Source organism: Pongo pygmaeus, chromosome 10 (genome assembly GCF_028885625.2).
Source record: "Pongo pygmaeus isolate AG05252 chromosome 10, NHGRI_mPonPyg2-v2.0_pri, whole genome shotgun sequence".
NCBI lineage: Eukaryota > Metazoa > Chordata > Mammalia > Primates > Hominidae > Pongo > Pongo pygmaeus.
This window is the reverse complement of record NC_072383.2, coordinates 28,664,350-28,691,043: the sequence shown is the minus strand read 5'-3', so window position 1 is coordinate 28,691,043 and position 26,694 is coordinate 28,664,350. Positions and strand designations below refer to the sequence as shown.

The 26,694-nt window shown below is 41.2% G+C and overlaps 1 protein-coding gene and 1 pseudogene across 23 annotated transcripts in view; one reads left to right on the top strand and one right to left on the bottom strand.

Moving 5' to 3' along the window:
* Positions 1-26,694, bottom strand: part of LOC129009636 (liprin-beta-1) — a 180,779-nt gene that overhangs the window by 88,253 nt on the left and 65,832 nt on the right. The gene's annotated exons all lie outside the window — the stretch shown is intronic.
* Positions 22,231-23,825, top strand: LOC129009638 (uncharacterized protein C12orf71-like; annotated as a pseudogene).

Sequence of the window (26,694 nt, the reverse complement as noted above, 5' to 3'; positions counted from 1 at the left end):
TGGAAATTTTGGGAGGAAAGCACAACAACAGCCAGATTTTTAAAGAAAAATATCTCTCACGCCCTATGTATTATGCTTGAAAACAATGCAGATGGGGTATAAAAAGGAAAGGAGGGAAAAGAGGAGGGAGGAAGGCAGAGAGGGAAAAGAAGTGAGAGCGGAAAAAAGAAAATAATAACAACTAATATTTATTAAGTGCTTAGTAAGTACCCAAGTAATTTAGAACAAATGTACTAGTATTCCCTTTTTACAGAAGAGGAAAATGAGGCATGGACGTATTTAAATGTCCCCCCCAAATTGCCACTTTCATGCAAACTTGGCCTTTATCTGCCAGATGACTAGTGATATCTGAGTTATCCTGGGACACCACTTTTGGGGGAGGGCTTGGGTCTCAGCTGAGGCCACCAGGATGGCTGAGGGCAGTCACCAGCAGGGATTGGAGTGTGGCTGGTCCCTGACCCTGCCCTGTGGACGCCATTTTCTTCCCTCTACTCCGCCTCTTTTGTGGAAAATGATACCACTGGGAGTTATGAGAGGTTACAGAGCATACTGCTCAAACAAATTTTCCAGGCTGCATTTTCCTTGTTTGTAAAATGAGATTAAACTAGATACATGTAATCCTTTTTCCACATCCATAACCCAAGATTATTACTGTGAAGTTGGAACTAGATGAATCATTACCTTATTATAGACTATGCCTATAAGCAAGTACAGGAATATTTGACTCAACTTTTAAGTGATTGCTTTGTGCTAGTAAATACCATAAATTCTTCCCTTGAGGAAACAGGCACATCCACTTAGTCTCTTTTTATCTTGGAATCCAACACAAACTGGTCTTGAATTCCACCCACCCCTCTGTTGGGTGTGGACATGAATTTTGCATGCATGATTATGGTCTTTTTGATGTTACCCTTTGTTTGCTCTCTTCTCCTATTACACAACAAAACACAAAGTTGCAATGCCATTTTTTAACGTCTTAACATCCTACTGAAAACATGTGACACAGGAATTTTCCAAATAACTTGTATAATTTCCTGGATTTTGGAAACGGAGTTAAACCTGGATAATAGGATCTTAAGAGATATATACTCTGCTGAGGCTTTCGGGGTCTAAAGAGTGGCAATAAATATGCTGAGCAGCCCAAGCTCAGAACTCCCATGGTGTCAAACCTTCCTAGGACCTTTCTGCAAGAACTATAGTTTTCTGTGGCTGGATCTCCTATTCGTGATTCATTCATTGGGTTAATGAACCAAATCAAGAAGTGTTTCTCAGGTAGCCAACTTATAACTAGAAGGTATTAATACTAGCAGATACCACCAGTTGCTTCTTTTAGTTAGCATGGAATTTTTCTGTTTAATTAATTAATTAATAGCAATTGTCATTTTGAAGTTGTGGAAAATAAATCACCCTAACATTTATTTCAATATAAATGCAAGAATCTTTATGATTCCAGATACATAACAATTCTTTGTTGACGTAAAACCTGTCAAAGCTTATTTTTTTATTGAAAAAATTCCTCCCAAAGGAAAGCTGTATTGCATTGCAGGCTGTACTTTCTTTTTCTGCCTGTTTGAAATTAGCATCTGATAGAGAATGAGTAGAAAAATCTGCAGACCGGCTCTCTCTGCATATACCCATCCCTGACAACTGGCCCATTAGTAGCTTAGGAGTCTGGCAATAAAAGGAGGTCTGCTCTAAAAGCTAAGCAGAACCATGAACATACTCCAGGACTCCTTTGTACATGCTGAGGCCTAGCATCACTATTCAGGAGCTCACCAAATTTTTCTTAATTTGCTGAAGGCCCCAATGTGTAAGCAAAAAGTTAAAGAAGTCGTGGGCTGGGAGGTCTTTTATTCTCTTTTTTTTAAATACAGAGTCTTGCTCTGTCACTCAGGCTGGAGTGCGGTGGCCCAATCACGGCTCACTGCAGCCTCAACCTCCTGGGCTTAAGTGATCTTCCTGCCTCCGCTTCCCAAGTAGCTGGAATCACAGGTATGTACCACTACACTTGGCTAATTTTTTTATTTTTGGTAGAGACAAGGTCTCCCTGTGTTGCCCAGGCTGGTCTTGAACTTGTGGACTCCAGCTATTCTCCCGTCTCAGCCTCCCAAAGTGCTGGAATTACAGGCATGAGCCACCATGCTTGGCCAAGGATGTCTTAATATAGTGATGAGAGGGGAAACTAACAGCTGCTAGGGACAAATGTCTGCTAAAACCATTTTACCAGGAGATAGGAAGAGAGATTAGTCCTAGAGTAGCCACCCTGACTATTCTGGACCTAGGGTGTGGAGTCCGAGTAGTGCTTTATGGACGTGAGTGGGGAAGGCGAGGTCATTGTCTTCCCAAACGAAGGAAATGGGAGCTATTTGATTGTGATCAACCCCAAGAAGACAGGAGGTAAAACTAAACACAAGAATAATTCCTAGTGCTGGAGAGCTAGCTCACAGGACTGACATCAAGGGCCAAAGAACTACTGCTGGGCCTGACACTTCAGGTCTCTGAGTGAATTTTTTTTTTTTTTTTTTTTTTGAGACAGAGTCTCACTCTGTTGCGCAGGCTGGAGTGCAGTGGCGACATCTGGGCTCGCTGCAACCTCTGCCTCCCAGGTTCAAGCGATTCTCCTGCCTCAGCCTCCCAAGCAGCTGGGATTACAGGCGCGTGCCACCATGCCCTGCTAATTTTTGTATTTTTAGTAGAGATGGGGTTTCGCCATGTTGGCCAGGCTGGTCTCGAATTCCTGACCTCAGGTGATTCACCGCCTCGGTCTCCCAAAGTGCTGGGATTATAGGCACGAGCCACTGTGCCTGATCTCTGAATGAAATTTTTAAAACATCCTTACATCTAAGCTCTGCTAGCATATCTACTCTGGAGAGAGTACTTTTGTCAATTCAGATATTGGAATTTATGTGTAATACCCAGGGTTTCTTATCTTCAGAGAAGTCAAATGCCAGAACCATCAGGGCACCAGATGGAAGATGGAAGGTCTGGGCTCCTCTCTTGGCTACCCAGCTCCTTGGGAGTTTCTGTTTTCCTCTAGGATTTTCTCCAACAGAAGCCAGGCATGGCAATCAGGGCGAGTCTAATAGCAGCTTATGAAGGGGTTTTGGTCTTTGGCACTGAAATTATTCAGATCTAAGAGATCCTCTCAAACCACCTAATTTCTTCTGGAGAGATGGGGTCCCAGGCGTTCCTCTGCTCAGATACAATCAATAGCTCATGCTATTCCACCCTGCTACAGGCTTAGAGAGGTATGGATGATGATGATGATGATGATGATGATGATGATGATGATGATGATGATGATGATGATGATTGATAATGTGTATTATCTAACTCACCCTAAATTCTGTTTTCTAAAGGGATAAGCCGTTTTATTAACAGGTTACTGATATTTTGGAATATACTTGAGGAGAGACAAAATTTGACTCATTTAATAAAAAGGGAGACAATCTTCCATTCCACCTGATCTCTTAGGATAGAGGGAACAAAATATGGGTTGTATTTCAGGGCCCAGAAGCTAAGAGGGTACATACCAGTCACATTAGCACGTGACATGCTGCGGGAACAGGGAGTAAGGTGAGTTTTGAAGTACAGGTGGAGCTGGGCACCATGGCTTACACCTGTAATCCCAGCACTTTTGGAGGCAGAGGCAGGAGGATCGCTTAAGCCCAGGAGTTCAAGACCAGCCAGGCAACATAGTGAGACCTTGTCTCTATTAAAACAAACAAAAATTAGCTGAGTATGGTGACACACATCTGTAGTCCCAGCTACTCAGGAGGCTGAGGTTGGAGGATCACTTGAGTCTGGGAGGTTGAGGCTGCAGTGAGCTGTGATTGTACCATTGCACTTCAGCCTGGGTGACAGAGTGAGACCCTGTCTCAAAAAAAAAAAAAACACCAATAAAGTACAGATGGAGCACACAAGTATGACCGATGCCAGTGGGCTGCAGAGAGAGAGGCTTGGCAGATAACTTCACCTCCCAGAAACTGGGAAAGGCCTAGAGTAGAAAAGGAAGATAGTAGAAAAGGTGCTTCAAGAACCTGCACCTCTGATGGCATCCCTGGACAACATCAGAATGACCTGCTAGAAAAGCCAACTGCAAGTTCTTGGAATAAACATTCAGTCCAAAGCACTGGAGAGCTATGAATGTCAAAACTGCACAACTAAACAAGCCTAATGTGGAAAATGAGGGATATGCAAGAATGGTGTAACTAAAGCAAGGTATCAACTGAAAGCACACTACAGATCAACGAATTACATTAAAAATCCTCAGAACTAGAATGTTAGACATGTTACATGTCATGGACTTGAGGGGGAAAGAAGTGGTCCCCTTGTTCAAGGTGCTGCTGTCATATTTGCTTTCATTTACCTAACACTTTTTGGCCTAATGACTCATGAAACAAATGAGAGAGAGAGTGTGCGAAAGAATGAGAAAGAGAGAGAGAGAGCAAGTGAGCGCAGTGTTGACTGCTGAACCAATACCATGACCCTCTGGTGGGTCTGGAAAAAAGAAATAAAATTCAACTACTTTATGGAAATTGGTTCAGTTTATAGACAATTCCAAAATAAGTATAGCTAAAAAGCAAATTAAAACAAAACACAAAATAAATACAGCTTGATTTCTGAGGCTAATTTGTGTTGAGGTTCAACTACGGATGATGTGATGGGTTTAATTATGTCCTTTTAAAATTTATATGTTGAAATCCTAAGCCCCAGGACCTCAGCATGTGACCTTATTTGGATATAGGGTCTTTATAGAGATAATCAATTTAAACAAGATTATTCAGATGGGCCCTAATCCAGTATGACTGGAATCCTTATAAAAAGGGGAAATTTGGACACAGAAATATGTGTCCAAAATTCAAGATGATGTGAATGCAAAAGAAGACAGCCATGTACAAGCCAAGGGGAGAAGCCTGGAACAGATCCTTCCCTCCTGGCCCTCAGAAGGACCCAACCTTTCCAATACTTTCAGCATCCAGAACTTTTCAAAGTGCAGCTGGCCTGAAAAATCCAGCTATAGCGCTATATAGGCAACAATCTGCTGGCCACAATATATTCTTTTCAGTGACAACATTCAACCAACTGCCTTTCATGCCCCAGTAATGCAATTCAATTAGATACAGCATATTTGGCAATTCCAGTATCATAACAAACATTTACAGACTGATTACTTGCTCCCAGATTCAAATTCTGTTCCTACTGAGAGATATGGCAATGACCTCCAGAGAGTGTCCATTAAAGTTTGAAATTACAAAAGAATTGTGCATGTGTGGTTGTTTTTCATATTTTCCTATATTCTCCACCTCACCCCTAGTAAAATTTAGGCACTTCCATAAATACAAAAAAAAAAAAAAGAAAAATAACTGAACTCATATTCAACATGGAGTTAAAAACGAGAACTAAACTGTCTCTAAGTCAAAGACAAAAGTATAAGTACTAAGCAAAATCATAGCAATATTTATTCAGTGTTTGTTCAGGGAGAGGTTCATGCTAGGATCCTGGCAGAGACACACAGATATATGATACACACATCAAAGCAATCTAATGATTGATGAATAGTTTTATACCAGCAATGAAACTGCTTTTAAAAGTGATCAGTTTTAATTTGTATAGGATGATTCATGCTCAGCAAGACTTAAGTCTCCTCCCATGTTTTCTGCTGCCAGGACTCAAATACTTCAAGCCATTTCCACAAGAGCAAACATGTCAGATGAAAAAATGTTGTGCCTCTCCAATGAGGCCTTCCTCCACACAGTAAAACACCATAGTCTGGGCGCTTTAAGTGCTCAGTGCCAAACTTAGATGCCAGCAGCTAGAGACATTCTAGGTTGTAAATCACACTTGGTCTTCAACTCTGAAAAACAGCTACAGAGCTAGCAGCGTAGACACAACCACACCGGCTTGGAAAGGTAAACATACAATGTCATCCTAGTCATGCAAAGAACAACTTTTATAGCCTCATGGTAAAAGCTTTTCATATTAATTATTATTATAAAATCACTACTGGGCTACCAGGGAGTTCCAGAAGTTGTCCATAATCGTTCAGCTTCTAAATAAGACAAACCTATTTAGACCTGTTTTAATTTGGAAGCAAACCAACTGACATCTCCAGAGAAGGTCACCATTCTGGCTGTGCAGGTCATGTCCTTTACAGAGTGTCTCACCCTGGGTGCGTAGACACTGAAATCCAATCCACGTAGCTCAGGGGCTGCATTCACCTGGAGGGGCACCATTTTCTAAATTGCACAGGCTCGCTAAGGACAAGTAGTGGTTCTTTCCCCTAAGACCTTGTTTTCAAAAAGCAATAGACTGGGGCCATTTGTCAGTTTTAATCTCAATAAAAATGTCATCTGCAAGTGTCACATTCACCCTCTTCTCTACGGATACCCCTGGGATATTCGTCTAGGATTATCTCAGTGAAGAGCAGTGGCTTTAAACACCTTTAGTTCAGGAAGTGAAACAGTCAGTGGGACTGGAGTGTAGAGAACAAAAGCGGAAATGGCTGCAAATCAGGCTGAAAATGTGGGTGAGGCCACGTCATGCAGGGCCCATGGGACCATTTTGAGAATTGAAGGATCATCCTAAAAACAGTGGGATGCCATTGAAGGGTCTTAAGTACAGGGTTGCCTTGATGTGATCTGTGTTTCTAAAAAAAATCTCTCTGCCTCTTATACAATAATAACCAGAAGGAGCCCGAGAAGATGTGGGAAGAGCCAGTTGGGAGTTGGTAGACTGGACAAGGTGGAGGTAGTGAAGGCAACAGAAGTAGACAGATGTAACATATGTTAGGAGATGGGACTGACGGGACTTTCTGAGTGACTGGATGCAGGAATGAAAGTGTGTGAGAGAAGGAATGATGTCCAGGATGAGGCCAGTCTGTGGTACTGAAAAGATGAGCAGATGAGGATGCCGTTTCTAAAGAACACTGGAGAAGGAGCAAGTTGGGGGATTAACGTCATGAGCACAGTTTTAGATTTGAGACTTCTATAAAGTAGTGGATACCTATGGTTTTCTAAAATAAAATCTGAGACACGCAGTTCTGATCAGAGTTTTAGAAGTACTTGGCTACATGCTGAATATAAGATTTGTAGTTCTTGGATGCAGCAGCTGTGGCCAGGCAGCCCAGTGTTGGGAAGGCTCTCGGTGCACCACAGCCTGCAGACACCCAGCCCACACCCTCCATGCTGCCAAGATGTCCAGGAGGAAGGTTAGCTCAGCTGAAGTGTCGGTGAAGGGAGACCCCCAAGAAGAGATCTGCAAGGTGGTCCACTAAACCTGCTCCTACAAAGCGAAACGAAGCCCAAAAAGGCAGCAGGAAAGGATAAATCTTCAGACAAAACAAAACAAAACAAAACAAAAAAACAAACGAAAGCGGAAAAAGGAGCAAAAGAAAAACAGGCTGAAGTGGCTGATTAAGAAACTAAAGATTTATCTGCAGAAAATGGAGACACTGAAAACAAGGAGAGTCTAGCCTCGGATGAAGCCACAGAGAAAGACACTAAGTCTGACTGATATCACATACTATGTTTTATCAGTGTCCCTGTCTCCCTTCTTGTACAATCCAGAGGAATATTTTTATCTATTATTTTGTAAATGCAAGTTTTTTAGTAGTTCTAGAAATATTTTTAAGAAGGAGGGAATCCTAACTCACCCATTTTTTAAGGGTAAATGCTTTTATTTAAGAGGTGAAATCATTCGCTGGTTGTTTATTTTATTTTCTGGTACAATCAGAAAATAGTGTGGGATATTGAATTATGGCAGGCTTTGACTGTCTTAGGAGTCAGCTTAACATTCTATAGATGGGGGATTAGTTTCCATATCGTATAACAGAAAGCACAGTAAATGGCAATATGGAGTCACAGTCCTGCATTTAATGTCTCAAATATTTGTGATTATTTGTATTTTCATGTTGGCTTTTAGTAGAATTGTTTCCTAAAAAATAATACTCTTTGGTCATAGCCCTCGCCGCCAGAACAGTGTGCAGTCTGTAGCATCTTTGTTCGTGGTAGTCCTGTTTTCCTAAATGCATTATGCTGTGAAAGACTGAAATTTGAGTATGCAGTGTATATGTTATTAAATTGTGAATTGGTATGACATATGTAACAGCTTATCAACATTTGAAGATACTAGTACTTGATATCCTCTTAAGGAAAATTTGCTTCCAAATTTTAAGGTGGAGAGTCATTGGAATAACTTTTAAAAAGAACTGCAATGAATTTAAAAAGAATTAAAATAGCTTTTTAGAGTTTCAGTACATAATTGTGTACAAATTGGAATGTCTGTGTACTGATCCTCAACACAACCAATAAAACCTCAATTAGGAAAGAAAAAAACTGATTTATAGTTCTCAAATTATTCTCCATAGCCACATTCCTGTCCCCATCCCCAGAGTATTTTTGGTTAGACCAGTTGCTCTGAGAGTAAAAAAGTCATAGAAGGAAAAAAAAAAGCGGGGAGGAACATAGCCTATGAGTGGGAGTTCAAGGTCACACCCTGATAATCATCACCTTCCCCATTCTTGCCCCAACAATTTGCACCCGTCATCATCATCTATGGATTTTTGGTAAATCAAGACACCAAATTCATTAAGAGCAGTGGGTCTCAAAGTGCGGCCCCTAGACCAGCATAACTTGAGAACTTGTCAGAAAAATGCAAATTCTCAGGCTCCACCCCACACCTACTGAATCAGGAACTCTGAGTATGGGACCCAGAAATCTGTATTTTAACAAGTCCTCCAGGTGATTCTAATGCACACTCAAGTTTAAGAACCTCTGACAATGATCAAATGCATTTCTTTCACATCTGCTTCTTAATTGTCATAGTCAATTTTCTTGTTAAAATTTCCTAAGTGCTTCAACAACATTGCAGTCCATATCTAAGTGCAGCTGCTTCCCCCAGTAATGCCATTCTTCCTTTTGGAGCTCATGCTATTTCCTACGAGGTGGACATGCACTTTTGTCTCCATTAACCTGAATCAACTGTCGGTGGCGTTGGCCCCTGGCTCTGAGCTCCTTCCCATTTGTACTGGCTGTACCACTCCCAGCATACCACCTTGTAAGTTACATTAGCATGTAAAAGAAATTGCCTTTTGTTTGAATTTATCACAGTGCCTAATCTGTACAGAAAACCTAGTAAAAGTTTAACTGGTTGTTGAAGATTAGAGTTTTTCAGGGTGGAGTCTGCTGGCATAAGAATCATGTGGGATGCATGCTGAGAGTGCAGATTCTAGGCCCTATTCTTTGCTTATTAAACCAGAAATTCCTAAAAATGGGGCACAGGGATTTGCATTTTCAATGCACATTGAAATCTGATTTTCATTGCTATATATAAAATTCATCTTGATAGCAAGTACGGATGGAGTAACTGCTTCTTGAACTAACAGAGCACTGAGCTAAACTCTAAGCTAAGGTGAAACAACCTGAGAAGGGTTTACCTTGTGCCTAATCTGTGGCCCACTTGTTAAATGTACGCTGCGGGTTGTGAAGTTCTCAAACAACTATATCACATTTTGTGCTCTAAGATTTAGTCTATGAATATTGTGGGATAATTTTCTTATCAGTTGGGTCTTCCCCAGCCCAAACTTATGGAATTGATTTTTCAACCCTAACAAATTTTTATCTTTTTATTTTCGGCCCAGACATCTGGGCTTCAAAACCATTTCAAAGATATCCTTTGGCCTATTTCTCCTAGATGTATCCATTTGTAAATTGTCAAAGTTTATGTAAGTGTCAGCAAAACTTAAACATGGACTTTCTGGTGGAAAAAAAGAAAACATCAAAATAGCTATCAAATAGCAAACAATATTATTTGTAACTACTAACACACAGTCGTACAGCTAAAAAAATTCCCTAGCTTTAATGATGAAAGTTAAACTTACTCCCCGACAACCTCCTCTTACCAAGTGGGTACATGAGTCGCATCCTCCCCCATACCCCAAAAATGCCTGCAGACAGATCCACTGTCAAAACAGTTACTGCAAAACACATTATACAATAGAAACAGAAGGAAGTCAAGAGACAGTGATTTTTAATACTGCTGCAAGAGAAGTAGCCATAAAACAAAAGAGAAAATGACAAGCTTTCTTGAAATAGCACTGTCTTTCTCAAAACAATTTGGGTTCATCTTTATCTTGCCAAACATAGGCAAATCCTTTTCTTATTAATGAATTATTAATCCTTTCTTATTAAATTGTCTAATTAAATTTTCACTAGACCTTTCTAAACTAAGCTGTGTAATGGAAACACACATACACCCACACCCCCATGAAGTCTATGAAAATTACTAGCCTTAGGTGATTCTAACGTATGATCTTAACTTTATTTTGGAATTTGACAACGGAATTGTCAAATTTCATTTCTGAAATTCATTTCAAGACAATAATTTTAATGTAACGATGGAACATACATTGGCTCATAACGGCTATCAGGAATTTTTTAAAAATTGATATAATGTACACATAATAAAAGTCACTCTTTAAGACATATAGTTGATAGGCTTTGACAAAAGTATAAAGCCATGAAACTACCACCAAAACTGTGTTGAATTGTGTAGCCCACAGACCTGCCACACATGGCTCCTTGAAATGTGGCCAGCACAAAATCAAATGTGTCATAAGTGTAAAGTGCAAAAATAAGTAATAATTTGATATTTATTTTAGAGTGAAATTATAATATTTTATATATTAAGTTAAATAAAACATCAAAAAATTAATTTTACCTATTCTTATGTCTCTTTCTTTTTAAAAATTTACCTATAGAAAATTAAAAGTTAATGGTTCCCACTTGTGGCTCAAATTACATTTTTACTGGACAGTGCTGATGTGGATTATTTCTGCGCCTCACAGTGCTCCCCTTACCCTTCTGCAGCCTATACCATTTCCCTACCCCCAGGGGCTCCTGGCAACCACTGATCTAATTTCTACCTCTAAAGTTTTGCTCTTGGTAGGTTTTAAAAAATATTGCCCCCTTTTGACTTATAGCTTCTAATTTTCCCATACTGTATTGTTTTTATAATTTTTTAAAGTTGTTTTCACATTACAAGATTTTTCAAAGCCTTGACCATAGTTTTCATTAACCAATGTCATTTTCGTTAACCACTTCCCAAGCTGGTAGGCCACCATAAATGCATTCTGGATAATGACATGGTTTGACTCTGTGTCCCCACCCAAATCTCATCTTGTGGCTCCCACAATTCCCATGTGTTGTGGGAGGGACTTGGTGGGAGATGATTGAATCATGGAGGCGGGTCTTTCCCATGCTGTTCTTGTGATAGTGAATGGGTCTTATGAGATCTGATGGTTTTAAAAATGGGAGTTTCCCTACACAAGCTCTCTCTTTGCTTCCTGCCATCCATGTAAGATGTGACTTGCTCCTCCTTGCCTTCTGTCAGGATTGTGAGGTCTCCCCAGCCACATGGAACTGTAAGTCCCATTAAGCCTCTTCCTTTTGTAAATTTCCCAGTTTCGGGTGTGTCTTTATCAGCAGTGTGAAAACGGACTAATACAGGTAAAGAGCTCTCTTCCTAGAGGAGATGTACACAAGTGGTTCCTAATTGAATGGAGACCACTGTGTGCACACACAACAGCATCTATTCACAGATGCTCTGGGAGATCCATGCGAGAGGCAGGAAGCCTCCCATAGCTTAATTTTATTTAGCTTCAGGGAAGTGCAGAGAAAGCTTTATTTATGCTAAGAATAGGATGGACAGAAATATAAAGCACTAAATCAGCAAAATCATTTACAGGCAGGAGGAGCAGGGCAGGAGGTTTTGGCCCACAGGCAGGTCTACTAATGGGAACTCTGTGATGACTGATGAGAATAGCCAGAGAGATGCCAAGAGACATCCAACCCTCATCTCACCCCACCCCACAATCCAGGCTCACCTGTTGTGGTTCTGCTCATCCTCAATTCTCTAATTAAATTAAAGTTAATTATTAATTATAACAGGCATTCACATTTACTGCTGCTATTTACATTCATTCTTCACTCACTCAGATACTATATATCATCTTTCTGATTTTCCATAATATAATAAAAACACTGTAGGCTACCTCCTATCTCCATTTTCTCCAACTGGGTTAGTCTGGAGCTGGACACCCGTCAGTCTGCCTCTGAACCCTTGGGGTCCCACTTAGAGAATCAACCTTGAGCATTTCCACCTCTTACTTCCACCCCCATCCCCACTTTTCTTTATAGTCCCCTAGAGAACTAGAACAAAGGTCTCCACATTTTGATCATTTGACTTCTAGTCCTTTAAGGATAAGTAGTAAAATGCCAACTCTGCTCTTTGATCTGTACTTTCTTGTTTCCTCTGATGTAAGTAAGAGCACCCAGGGAGTCTATGTCTCTCCTTCTTCCCCACAAACATATTTTGTGCAAAATTCTGTGCATATTTTGTGCAACCCAAGGGGGTTGTCTACCCAATTTAGAATGGTGCCAAAAGGAGAACAACTGTTGGCTCTGAACATCCAGATTAGATGACACTCATTTCACCAAACCTCTGCTTATCCCATAAGGATCCCTTCTGGGCATTTCCACCCCAACTAGAGATGCACTAGAATTGGTCTCCAGTGTGGCTCTCATGCAATTGAAACATTGCAAAAGGATGCTAACTCTGGTGGTTCCCTAACCATGATGGCCAGAATCCAGGAGGGGTTTGTTGGTCAGGCACCATGTTGGCAGATGCTGACACTTCCTAGAATGACTTGGATCCACCTTGCCCTGGTGGAGGCTCCAGCCCAGTGGGGGAGACAGTCAGATAATCACATAAATACAAGTATAATTATTGCATGCACACATGATTTTGATATGGAATCAGGGTTGGAAAGTAGTCTATGTCTGACATTTTAGAATAAAATACAAACATTTTTCCCAGAAGGGAATTGCCAAGGAAAGTGAGAGGAAGGAGTTTGTCTCCTCAATTATGCAATAAAAATAAACCATTTACAGAACATCCCACATATATAATCATTTCAAAAACTCTGCAAAGACAACATTATCATCTCTATTTTATAGATGCAGCAAAGCCAGGTTAAAAATGAACCTGCTGCTGCTAGAAGTGGCAGGATGCAGGGCCTGGAACCTGATAGGCACTTAACTGGTATGCACACAGTTGCTAAATTAATAACAATTTGAAAAATACAGAAAATATTCCAACAGAGAGCTAAGAGAGGACTATAGGTTGCCTGTATTTGGTGTTGCATGAAGCACTATCAGGCTTGGCCCAAAGTATGTAGGAGCCTCGACATTATAATATACAATAAGAAAGGCTGTATGTTTGGCAGCTATACGAACAATTTGAATTTCTTTAGCAACTGGTTCCATCATGAAATAGCCTGGCCTCAGGATATTGGAGAATTCAATAGAGACAAAAATGAGATTAATACCTGCAATATCTACTGGAAAGGGTTGTTACAAAAACTAAATGAGGCCATCTATACACAGGCAGTCACATTGTCTGCAATTTTTCAAAATATTTCAACATGGGTATTTTTGTGATACAAGGGTAACAATTATTTTTAACCTATACCCTGGGGTAGTTAGCATTTGAATGACTAATCAAAAGCTCATGTAAACAGAAAACCAAGTCAACCATGTTTATCTCTGATGAATACCAGAGGGTTGTTACTTAGAATAATGGATGCGGCAAATGATTTTTCAGTGTTCATAATGGGCTCTAAGTATTGTAGACTTTCTCACTCTTGCAAAACCTGAAAATAAGAGTCTATCTAGCTCAGTTGTCTAAGTCTTTCAAAGGGTGCCCTCAGACCATGAAGTTCTGGTGATCTGATGTACAGCATGGTGACCATAGTTAATTATATACTTGAAATCTGCTACAATATAGATTTCACACACAGTGAGGTGATAGATGTGTTAATATGTGTTAATAAACTTGATTGTGGTAATCATTTCACAATGTATGCGTACATGAAATCATCACACTGTACACCTTAAATAAATACAATTTTTATCTGTCAATTATGCCTCAATAAAGCTGGGTGGGGAGAGGGAAATGGGGTCCTCAACTGAAGACTCTCCCCAGTCCTGTTTCTAGATGCTTTGGAGGAAATTTGGTCACCTGATGCTGTCAAGAAAGTTAGCCCAATCCTGATGCTGGAGTATTGTCCCATCTGCTCCTAATGAAACTTTCTGTTCAATGTTCTCCAGATCCACCAAAGAACAGAGCACAAGGACTGTCTAGAGCAGCTCTGTCCAACAGGACTTTCTGAGATGACACAAACGTTTTGCTCACCTGACTAATAAGGTAGCCACTAGTTCAGGTGGTCACCAACCACTTGAAATGTGGCTAATGTGATGAAGAACCAATTTTTGTTTAATTCCATTTAAATTTTGGTAGCCACATGTGGCTAGTGGCCACCCTGTCAGACAGCACAGTTTTGGAGCTTACGGAACAAGGTTGTGTGACGTTTTTGTGCCTGCTGGCCATTAAATGTTGTATGTGTGGCAGAATTCAGTCTGTAAGTTGTGTTCATGGCCATGCTAGATGGTAAAGTTGTGGGAGAGGGAACCTGTAGTTCCCCTCTATTAGCACTGTGGACTATGTCAACTCATGATGCACAAACAACTCAGCTGAGGTCAGTTCTCAAAAGCGGCAGCATGGCTGCAGGGAGTCCTGGACTCTGGAGGCGAATCTATGTCCTCTGAATTGTACAACTTAATATTAAAATGAAAATGCATAACTCAGAGACTGTCATAAAATTAAATTATCAACCATGGGAAAGCATCAAGCAGAGTGTGTAGCCTTTGGCAGCGGTATGATGCGGTTTAACCTTGTGTACACCAAAACACTCTATTTTCACCACCTGCCCCCCACTTTAATTAAGTGCGTGAGCCTTGATAAGGTTGTATCTGTTTGGGAATGAACACGCAAACAGAGCATAAGAAATCATGCCCTTCCTCTCCCTGCCCCCGAAAATAAACATTACAAATATTTCACCTAAGAATTTCGTTTGGAAGAAGGAAGTCCTTGTCACAATAATTCTTACACAGCAAAATAAGCAATTGAAATAAGGCAACTTCCTTGTTTCTGAAGAAAATCACTTGAAGCCCATTTACGTTGGTTCTTTTTTTCCCCTTAATTGTTTTTAATGGTAAAATACATATCAAATTTACCATTTTGGGGAGTAAAGCAGGAAAGGGAAGATGTTTGTCAACAAGTACAAAGTTTCAGTTAGACAAGAGGAATAAGTCTGGTGCTCTATTGCATAGCAAGGTGATGACAGTTAATAATAATATACTGTATACTTAAAAATAGCTAAAAGAAATGATTTTAGAAGTTCTCCCCACAAAAAAGTGATAAATATTTCAAGCGACGGCTATGCTAATTAGCTTGCTATGATCATTCCACAATATATATGTATCCAAATATGACATTGTACCTCATAAACAAATATGTCAATTAAAAATAACTTTAATAAAAGAAAAAGAAAAATACAATTTTAATCATTTTTAACAGTTCAGTAGTATCAAGTACTAAGTATATACTACTCTATAATACTAAGTATTAATTCAAATTTCCATAAGTTTTTGTCCTCAAAGGTAAAACAATATACTAATATGTAAAAGAGCATTTAAACATGCACACGATTAACATCAAATTCAGAATAATGCTCATGAGGGAAGCAGGGAAAGAAGGTGTTCAGGAAAGAAACAAAAGGGGGCTTAAGTTTTATCTATGTTTTCTTTTAAAGATACAATGAAATAAATATAGCAAAATGCTAAGACTTGACAAAACTGAGATTTAAGTACATAGGAGTTTGTCATATCATTTTCTATATGTTAACGTGTTCTTCAACATTTTTTTTTTTTGAGACAGAGTTTCGCTCTTGTCGCCCAGGCTGGAGTGCAGTGGCCCGATCTCAGCTCACTGCAACTTCTGCCTCATGGGTTCAAGCGATTCCCCTGCCTCAGCCTCCCAAGTAGCTGGGACTACAGGCATGCGCCACCACACCCGGCTAATTTCTCGTATTTTTAGTAGAGATGGGATTTCGCCATGTTGGCCAGGCTGGTCTCAAACTCCTGACCTCAGGTGATCACCTGCCTTGACCTCCCAAAATGCTAGGATTATAGGCATGAGGCACTGTGCCTGGCCCTTCTTTTAACTCTTTATTTTGAGCTAATTTTAGACTTACAGAGAAGTTGCAAAGATAGTACAGGGTATGCATATAACTCTTAGCTTACACCACTAACGTTAACCTCTTACACAGCCATAGTACAATGATCAGACCAGGATATTAACTTGGATACAGCATGATTAACTAAAACAAAGATGGTATTGGAATTTCCCGTTTTTCCACTAGTGTCCTTTTTTTATTCTACAATCCTATCTAGAATCACACATTGCATTTAGTGGTTAGTTCTCCTTAGTCTCTTGCAGTCTGTGACAGTACCTCTGTCTTTCCTTGCCTTTCTGGACCTGACGCTTGTCAGTTACTTTGTCAAATGTCCCATGATTGGAGTTTGTCAGACATTTTCTCAAGATTAGGTTGAGATTATACATTGTTGGCAAGAATACCACAGAAATGATGCTGTGCCCTCAGTGCATCCCGTCACAGGTTCAGGATGTCTCTTTTTTGTATGCTTAAAATATTTCATAATTTCAATTAATGAAAAATAAATAGCTGTATTAGTCTAGGTTCTGTAGAGATACAGAACCAATAGGAAATGAATGGATGAAAGGAAGGAAGGAGAAAGATAAAAGAAAAAGGAAGGAAGGGAGGCAGGAGGGAAGGAGAGAAAGAGAAAGGAGAGAGATTTTAAGGAATTGGCTCATGCAGTTATGTAGGCTGAGAAGTCCCAAGATCTGCTAACTGCAAGCTGGAGACCCAGAAAACCCAATGGTATAGCTCCAGTCTGAGTCTGAAGGCTTCAGAAGCAGGAGGGCTGATAGTGTAAGTGTCAGTCTGATTCCAGGGGCAGGGAAAGACTGTACAAAATCTCCTTTACTCAGTGTTTTGTTTTACTCAGGCCTCAATGGATAGGATGACGTCCACCCACACTGGGGAGGGCAATCTGCTTTCCTGGGTCTACTGATTCAAATACTAGTCCATACAGAAATACCCTCATGGACACCTCCAGAATAATGTTGAACAAATATCTGAGCATCACATGGCCTAGCCAAGATGAAACATAAAATTAAGCATCATAACAGCTTAACTTCCAAATTAGAAACTTCCTACTCTGTATATTTAGGTTCCACATCCCATCAAATCAAATGGATCTTAGGAAGTGTTCCAATTCTTAGTTATTATTGGCTTCAGGCCTAAAACATTATAAATCCACAACATACTATCATTTCTAAAACTTCAAGAAGCTTTATTACAGTTGATCTTGCTTCAAGAGAAAAGGCAGCTTATACTACTTAGACGATGTAAAATTGTAATCCAAGGGAAGCTAGACCTGCAAGTCTAATTAAGGCCCTAAGAAAAAAATTAACATGAGCTGTATTGTTAATGAGGACCCCCAAATCCCCTGATCTTCTTTTGGAGGTGAAAGCGGAGTTACCATTTAGAAGTGACTACATTCCTCAGCATGGCATCCTAAGGATGATGCGTGTCATTGCTATTTCTATGATGCTTCAGAAAGAAAAACCTAAATGATCATATATTTTTCTAGAGCAAGAAATTGTGTTTCAGGTACTTTCACTACCTGAGTTGTATATTTTCAAAGTTGTGTACACACACACACACACACACACACACACACACACATAGAGATTATAGAGAATATATCAGATATGGTTTGGCTATGTCCCCACCCAAATCTCAAATTATAGCTCCCATAATTCTCTGGTGTTGTGGGAGGGACCCAGTGGGAGGTAATTGAATCATGGGGGTGGGTCTTTCCCATGCTGTTCTCATGATAGTGAATAAGTCTCATGAGATCTGATGGTTTTATAAAGAGGAGTTCTCCTGCACATGCTCTCTCTCTTGCCTGCCACCATGTAAGATGTGACTTTGCTGCTCCTTTGCCTTCTGCCATGATTGTGAGGCCTCCCCAGCCACATGGAACTGTGAGTCCATTAAACCTTTTTTTCTTTATTAATTACACAGTCTTGGGTATGTCTTTATTAGCAGCATGAGAATGGACTAATACAGTATCTCTACAAATATATCATAGAGAAATGGTATAAATAAGTAAAATTTCTAGCTGGGCATAGTGGCTCATGCCTGTAATCCTAGCACTTTGGGAGGCTGAGGTGGGTGGATTGCCTGAGGTCAGGAGTTTGACACTAGCCTGGCTGACATGGTGAAACCCCGTCTCTACTAAAAATACAAAAATTAGCGGGTGTGGTGGCACATGCCTGTAATCCCAGCGACCTGGGAGGCTGAGGCATGGGAATCCCTTGAACCCGGGAGACAGAGGTTGCAGTGAGCCGGAGATCGTGCCACTGCACTCCAGCCAGGGCAGCAAGAGCAAAACTCCATCTCAAAAATAAATAAATAAATAAATACATAAATAAATAAATAAAATTTCAAGTTTTCTCTGAGGCTGCCTCCCTTTGAAGCTCTTCTATCCTCAGGATCACTCTAAACTTTGGTGGTTTACGCTGGGAAATCATTTTTTTCTTAAATGTTTATATTCAGTTCAAAGTGCTCCATTTCCATGAGTAATGACAAAACATAGCTTCTCCCCCGCCTCTACTCCAGCAGCATGGAGAAGAAGCTACTTATGAATTGTTTTTTAGGCCCCCAGAGTTCTGGAAGGCAGTCACCAACTTTTTATGAAAAGCTAGAGAGAGGGCTCCAGATCCCATTATGCCAAAGGGAAAGCTGAATGCTTATTTTAAATCTCATTTTGGCGGCTGGTCGCGGTGGCTCACGCCTGTAATCCCAGCACTTTGGGGAGCCGAGGTGGGTGGATCACGAGGTCAGGGGTTCGGGACCAGCCTGACCAACATGGTGAAACCCCGTCTTTACTAAAAATACAAAAATTAGCTGGGCGCCTGTAATCCCAGCTACTCAGGAGGCTGAGGCAGGAGAATTGCTTGAACCCGGGAGGCGGAGGTTGCAGTGAGCCAAGATCGTGCCACTGCACTCCAGCCTGGGCGACAGAGCGAGACTCCATCTCAAAAATAAATAAATAAATAAATAAATAAATAACAAATAAATAAATCTCATTTTGGCCTGCCCCAAATATGGACACCATTGTTAGGCCAGTCCTGTATATGTACCTCTTGCAAGTACTTTTAGAACATGCTGTTCCCCTCAATGGATTTTCTTCCAAGGAACCAGAACATGGGTTTATTTTGGCCTGGATCAACTCCCCCAGGAATCTTCCCGGGAGGAGGTGGGTGGTCAGCCTCCTGAGACAAGAGTGTGTAGAGGTTAGGATATGGGCTCTGAAGCCAGACTACCTATGTTTGAATCTAGGTTCTGGGTTTACGATCAGGGAATATGAGAGAGTTACACAACCAACCATTCATGCTTTGGTTCCTCCTTCTATTGAATGGGGCATATGATGATACTTAACTGACTGAGTTGCTATGAGGATTAAAAAATGACACATGTAAAGTGCTTAGTACAAGATCTGGCATATAATAAGTGTTAAATAAGTGCTAGGGAAAACTAGCCAGGCATGGTGGTATACACCTGTAGTCTTAACTACCTGGGAGGCTGAGGAAGTTTGCTTGAGGCCAGGAGTTTGAGGCTGCAGCGAGCTATGATGGCATCATTGTACTCCAGCCTGGGCAACAGAGTGAGACCCCATCTCTAAAAATAAAACATAATAGTAAAACAAAATAAAATAAATGCTAGGGAACATGTTGCTTCTGACTTAAACAGCCTCCAGGATTAATCCAGGTCCACAATCACTCAGGGAAGTTGTGGGCAGTCTGTGGGCACCTGCCAGGCTGCCTCTGTTGGGTAGTAGAAGCTGCTTCTTTCTAACTCTAACTCTGCCTATTTCTTCTATCATGTCATCAGAATTCCTTAAACATCTTATTTAACAGAACAAACGAATTTAAGCCAGTTCTACAGTGAAAAAAGTGAGACTGAGTCATGGCAAACTTTAACTGTAATCTTGTTAAGTGGAAATGGAGACAAATATTTGGAAAAGATCTTTAGAAATTGATAGATTCCAATGTGTTGAGGTTCTTTTAGGTCAGATAAGTGTTTCTTGGCTTTTTGCTTTCCATTTGTAAGCATGTCTCTCTCTCTCACTGTGTCTGTGTGTGGGTCTCTGTGTGTCTGTGTGTGTGTGTGTGTGTGTGTGTGTGTGTTTATACCCATGCCCCTTATTTAGAGCTCTAAATCTCCTAAGGACGGGAACCATCTTAGTTACCTGCAAGAGAGAAGTAACCTCCATGCATTCATCCTTCTACCCTCAAGAGGGATCCTCTTCAACCCGGGATGGTATGGGCATAAAATACATATACATTTTTTTTTTTCTTTTTTGAGTCAGATTGTCGCTCTTGTTGCCCAGGCTGGAGTGCAATGGCGCGATCTCCGCTCACCGCAACCTCCGCCTCCTGGGTTCAAGTGATTCTCCTGCCTCAGCCTCCTGAGTAGCTGGGATTACAGGCATGGGCCACCACACCCGGCTAATTTTGTATTTTTAGTAGAGACGGGGTTTCTCCATGTTGGTCAGGCTGGTCTCGAACTCCGGACGTCAGGTGATCCGCCCACCTCAGCCCCCCAAAGTGCTGGGATTATAGGCGTGAGCCGCTGCGCCCGGCCTAGGGCATAGAATATTTTGGAAGCAAAGGGATAATTCTGTGGCTTTCTATCCCTGTTTTTCCTTTTCTCTCTCCACATTCCTGGCTCTAATTCAGGTCTTTGTGTTGCCATGGTAACCAACAGTCTCAGAACACAGACTTCTGACAGCTGGACTTTTAGCCACTGAGACTCGGGATGTGAAGGATTTCTCATGTCTCCCCTTTTTGTCTCAGGAGTTAGCAGCACTTCTTCCATGTGGACAGCCACCGGAGCAGGGTGTGACAGTCTTGCGTGCATGTGTGTGTGTGAGCACACGCATGTGTGTACGTGCGTGTGTGTGTTTGTGCACGTGCGCGTGTGCACGCATTCTTCCAGCCCTACTTGCTTTCCGGGGCTTCACAGAAAAATCTGGACTAGAAAGTGTCATCAGACGTTGGGAGGATGGGCATCTAAACAGCGAAACCTTTCTTGGAAAATAATTTGGTATCAACTACCACAAGACTGTAATATATTTGTGATGCTTGGTCCATTAATCCTACGTATAGAAAAATAAGAGTCATACTCAAAGATTTAGGGAAAAGAGGGTTTACTACAGATTTATTTAGTAAAACAATAACTACCACCTAATGGTCATTAATAAGAAGTAATTAAAAATTGGAGAGTAACCATATGTATGTTTGTTGTAGGCTATGCCATAAAATAATCTCAGTTTCAACTGATGTGATAGCCACATTCACATATATGTATATGTGAATGTATTGTATAAATATACAGAAATATATGTGTGTTTATAAAATAGAAAACATAAGGAAGTCCATCAAAATATTTTGATAGTTATTACCTTTAGAAGGTGGGACCATGGCATGTTTGTTTTCATCTTCATACTTTTCTACATTTTTCCAATTTTATATAATGATCTTTTTTTATGATGCAAGATCTTACAACTGTAATAGGACAAATGATGAGAGGTGGAGATGCTTAGTAGAGAGGATTATAACACAATGAAGTAAGTTTTGAAAGGCAGAGGGCTGCCTCTTCTGCCCTTCACTGGGAGATTGTAAAAAATAGGATAAGACTTCAATCTAAATGGGGTAGTTCTGAATAGAAAAGGGAATGGGGCTGGGCGTGGTGGCTCATGCCTGTAATCCCAGCACTTTGGGAGGCCAAGGTGGGTGGATCACCAGATGTGAGGAGTTCAAAACCAGCCTGGGCAACATGGTGAAACCCCATCTCCACTAAAAACACAAAAATTAGCTAGGCATGGTGGCGGGTGCCTGCAATCCCAGCTATTTGGGAGGCTGAGGCAGGAGAATCACTTGAACCCAGGAGGTGGAGGTTGCAGTGAGTCGAGATCACACCACTGCACTCCAGCCAGGATGACAAAGTGAGACTCCATCTCAAAAAAAAAAAAAAAAAAAGAAAGAAAGAAGAGGGGATGGATAATGTTTTTGCTTCAGTAGCATGATTCTCTTCTCCCCAGTCCCACCTATTTTTTTTCTTCTTTTCTTTTTTGAAAATTCTCAAGTTGAGAGAGATTTGTGCCTTTGAACTCCATGGCATATTCATCCTCTAACAGCGAATAGAAGACTACAGCTCCAAATCCAATTCCAACCTGAGCCTCTCTGTGGGCTATTTCCCTTGTGAGGACACCCGCTGTGAGGACACACCCTCCTGGGAAGACGCACCTTCCAAGGGTCCTTTCATCCACTTTCTCCCTCCCATCCAAGGGTCATGGGGGACTGAAAGGATAAGGAAACACATGAAGAGACAAGACCAAATTCAGGATGAACCAGACAGTTTTGCAAACTGAGCAACTTCCTGGCCTGGGACGTGGACATTGGCTCCGATAACACAGACTCAATAGCTAATAGGCTTCTAAATGGAGACAACCTGTGGATAGACAAGTTCCCAAAAGAGAGAACGAAACTGTCTGTCAGCAAGCTGAATAATCTTGTGCAAGAGTTTCAGACATTTCTAGAAAATCTGAAAGATAATGAAGATGATGATGCTGTGTTTCCTGAAACTGCTCAGAAAGATTTCCAGCTGTCCGACGGCTCCCCTCTGGAAATGGTTCAGGTCAGTCATCAAGAACGTGATGCTTGTCAAGACCTGCCCAAGTGCAAACCACCAGAAAATAAAGAGGTTATGCAGTCTCCACAGACTCCTCTAAGGCTTAAGGAACATGAGCTGGCTGAGGTGAGCACAGAGATGCCTCACAGGACAGGAAGGGATAGGCCTGGGTTGAACCACAGAATCCTATGACCACTAGGAAGCAGGTCCCAGGGGGCCCAAAGTGATACCAGTGGGAGACAGACAACAAACAAAGGCGTCAGGGTGGAGTTTTAGGGAAAAGACTAAGGAATGCTGAGGGAAACAAGAGGGTAGCAAGCAAGGAGAAGGACTAAAAACTGTATCTACATTGAAGCTTCACATTGACACTTGGGTTTTTGTTTTGTTTTTTTTTTTTTTTTTTGAGACAGATTCTTTCTCCATTACCCAGGCTGGAGTGCAGTGGTGTGATCTCAGCTCACTGCAACCTCTACTTCCTGTGTTCAAGTGATTCTCCTGCCTCAACCTCCTCAGTAGCTGGGATTATAGGCGTCCGCCACCCTAACTTTTGTATTTTTAGTGGAGACAAGGGTTTCACCATGTTGGCCAGGCTTGTCTCGACCTCCTGACCTCAAGTGATCCACATGCCTCGGCCTCCCAAAGTGCTGGTACTACAGGCGTGAGCCACCGCACCCGGCCTACTTGGGCTATTTTTGCTAAAAGGATGTGAGTTCCATAAATGAGTAAATGTTGACTTGGCTGCTGTCATGGTTACACCTACCTAACACATTCTTTATTTTCTTGGCAGATGATAAGCCAGGCAACTGCCAGCCAAAGGACAAGTGCTCCAGAGATCTCAATCCTGTCAGAGCAGCCGGAGAAGGATGACACTCCTTCCCACACACAGGCCCTGTGCTGCCTGAACTTTGGGTGGGCCTTCAGCTGGCTGAGGCAGCATATCCTCCCCCCTCTGCTGAGGAGGTACCATCCTGTGAAAGCCACCAAGAGTCCCCATCAGCCAGCACCAAGGAAAAGATTCTTTCACAGAGGCAAGAGAATTCAACCTCAAGAAACCTTTGAATTAGGACATCTTATATAGACAGATTTTTAAACTTTTTGGAAAGTTGAAAATAATCCATAAGATAAGATTCCACTGATAATCCCCATTAGTTTATTTTTTCCTCAATAAACAAAATAAATGTTCTTGTTACCCATGTCTTCCTCTTCCAGCACACCATCTTGACTCACATTGAAAGCATATGTGCTGTTCTTTTTTGAAGCTTCTCAAGTTGAGAGAGATTTGTGCCTTTGAACTCCATGGCATATTCATCCTCTAACAGTGACATAAAGAACTACAGCTCCAAATCCAATTCGAACCTGAGCCTCTCTGTGGGCTATTTCCCTTGTGAGGACACCCCCTGTGAGGACACTACCTCCTGGGAAGATGCACTTCCAAGGGAAGAAATTCTTTCTCAGGAAATTTTAAGTAGTATTATGCTTCCTAAACTGAAGTATTCTTTTTCTCTTCTCTCACCCATTCTTACTGTATTTTACTCTAGTTTATCTATTTTATGCGTTTTAACCTATTTTATCATTAACCCAAATCCCCATTTTCAGTAGGCAGCGGCGTGACCCATCAGATTCCTGCAGTGGCAGGATGATTTGGCTTGAACTTGCAGGGCTTGAGTGAGTGGCAGTAGGTATTGAGTCACTGAGGAAATTAATTTCAATTTCAGAGATCAGACAGCAGTTCTGATATTCCCCGGGTACCTGACAGGTTCTAGCATGTGTTGCCTTGGCTGTAGTAGTGGCCCACTTAGGAACAATGTGAGGACTGTGAACACTTCTTAACCACTCTAAGTCTAGCTGTCTTCATTCAAAAGATGTGGAAGATAATAATAGATACCTCACAGGGTTAGTGTGAGAGTTTATGAGGTAACACAAGCACTTGATAAATATTATTACTGTTGTTGCAAGTAGACATTCTCCTGAGGAACTCTCCAGACAACTTGTTCAAGGGATAGCCAAGAGTGAGAGTTAATTAAGAGTCAATTCTCATTGAAACATTTCCCACACAGAGCAGTATTTGCCAAAAGTTCAGGGTTTTCAGCAAATCTTAAGCAAGTCCTCTCCCAATCCATTCCATTCTGCCCTCTGAAACTCCTTTGCAATTGTCATTGAACGTTCCGCTAAATGTCAACTTCTTTGAGGAAGGCTGCCCTCAGCCTTCTTGTCCTGACTCTCACCTCCCCAGCATCTCTACCATCCTCCTCATTCAACCACAGGTTCACTCAACGTCCTCCTTCTTCTGCTGGCACTACCATCCTGTGTGACCTTCAGAGTTCACGTGGCAAAGCGTATGATTCTTCAGTTTCAAATTCCTTCCTTTCCTCAATTTCAATTCCCTTATCCCTCTCCTTCCTTTCTTCTTCCTTCCTTCTAGAAATATTTAGCAAATAGGAGTGTCAGATACCTTTCTAGCTTGTCAAAAAAAAAAAAAAAATCTCAATCTTTAGGCTCAAGTGACTTATTTAAGAGATGAAATCAGGCAAACATATGACTATAAAGACTATGAGTGATAATATTCTGTAGTGGGTAAACACTGAGTTCTAATGAAGTAATAATCCATTCAGCAAGGGGAGTTTGGTTGTAAAAGGCTTCAGTTCCCCAACTTCTATCCGCTTCCCTCTAGATCCAACCCATATACCTCCTTCCCAAACTTGGTATGTCTACCACATCTAGTAACATCTGCCATGCCTTGCCTTTCTCTTCTCCCAGATATTTTTAAAAATCTATACTCATCAAGTTCCCGACTTCTCACTTGCTCCTCACTAGAGCCAACACACAAAACCATAGGGATTTCCCTCTCCATTTCCTGACTGCCTGGGAAACTCATCCTTAAAGAACCTGCTCTAGGGTTACTATTGGGCAATATTGATCCCTCAGGCAAAGGGATCATGACCCTCCTTTAGCTGTCCCCTAGTCCCTGCCCTGCCACCTTCTTGCCATGATTTGTACTTTTCAGCCCTCTTTATAGATCTATTTTACCTGTAGACTGTGAGATCTAAAGGCAATCACCACGTCTTAGTTCCCTTATATTGCAAATCCTAACACAGTGGGCTGCACGCGGTTGCTCACGCCTGTAATCTCAGCACTTTGGGAGGCCAAGGTGGGTAGATCATTTGAGGTCAGGAGTTTGAGACCAGCCTGGGCAAGATGGTAAAACCCTGTCTGTACTAAAAATACAAAAATTAGCCAGGTGTGGTGGCAGGGGCCTGTAATCCCAGCTACTCGGGAGGCTGAGGCAGGAGGATCATTTGGACCCAGGAGGCAGAAGGTGCAGTGAGCAGAGATGGCACCACTGCACTCCAGCCCGGGCAATGGGGTGAGACTCCATCTCAAAAAAACAAAAAAAAACCAAAATCCTAACACAGCATTTAGTACAAAGTAATCTATCTCTCTGACTCTATGTAATTCTTTAAATGTTTTTAATGTATCCTGTCTATATAATTTTTAAAAAGTGAAATACAACAGCTGAAAGAGTTGCTATTCCTTAAGTCAAAAGAGACTGGTCAGTAGGGTCAAGAATAGGAGTGAAAAGGGAGGCAAAAAAGAAGAGAATATGGCCATCAAGTAGAAGTCAAGTGAGATGGCAACCTATCAACTGAGAAATCTATTAAGACCAAGGAATTCAGAAACTAAATTGAAAATTTAATTCAACAAATATGCATGGAGCCTTACTGTTGCTTTAGACTGGACACTACAATAGGCCTGAAAGAAAGATGACATATCTTACTCTCAAGAGACTTGCAACCAGTTTTATTATTTTAATTCTCACTCTAGTGATTAAGCTCTAGGACGAACTCAACCAAAATACTTTAGAAGACTGTCTACACTGAATAAGATGCACTGCTCTTTAGTAAGATTTCTGACATACTTGTGTTTATTCATCAGTGTTTCATAAACCT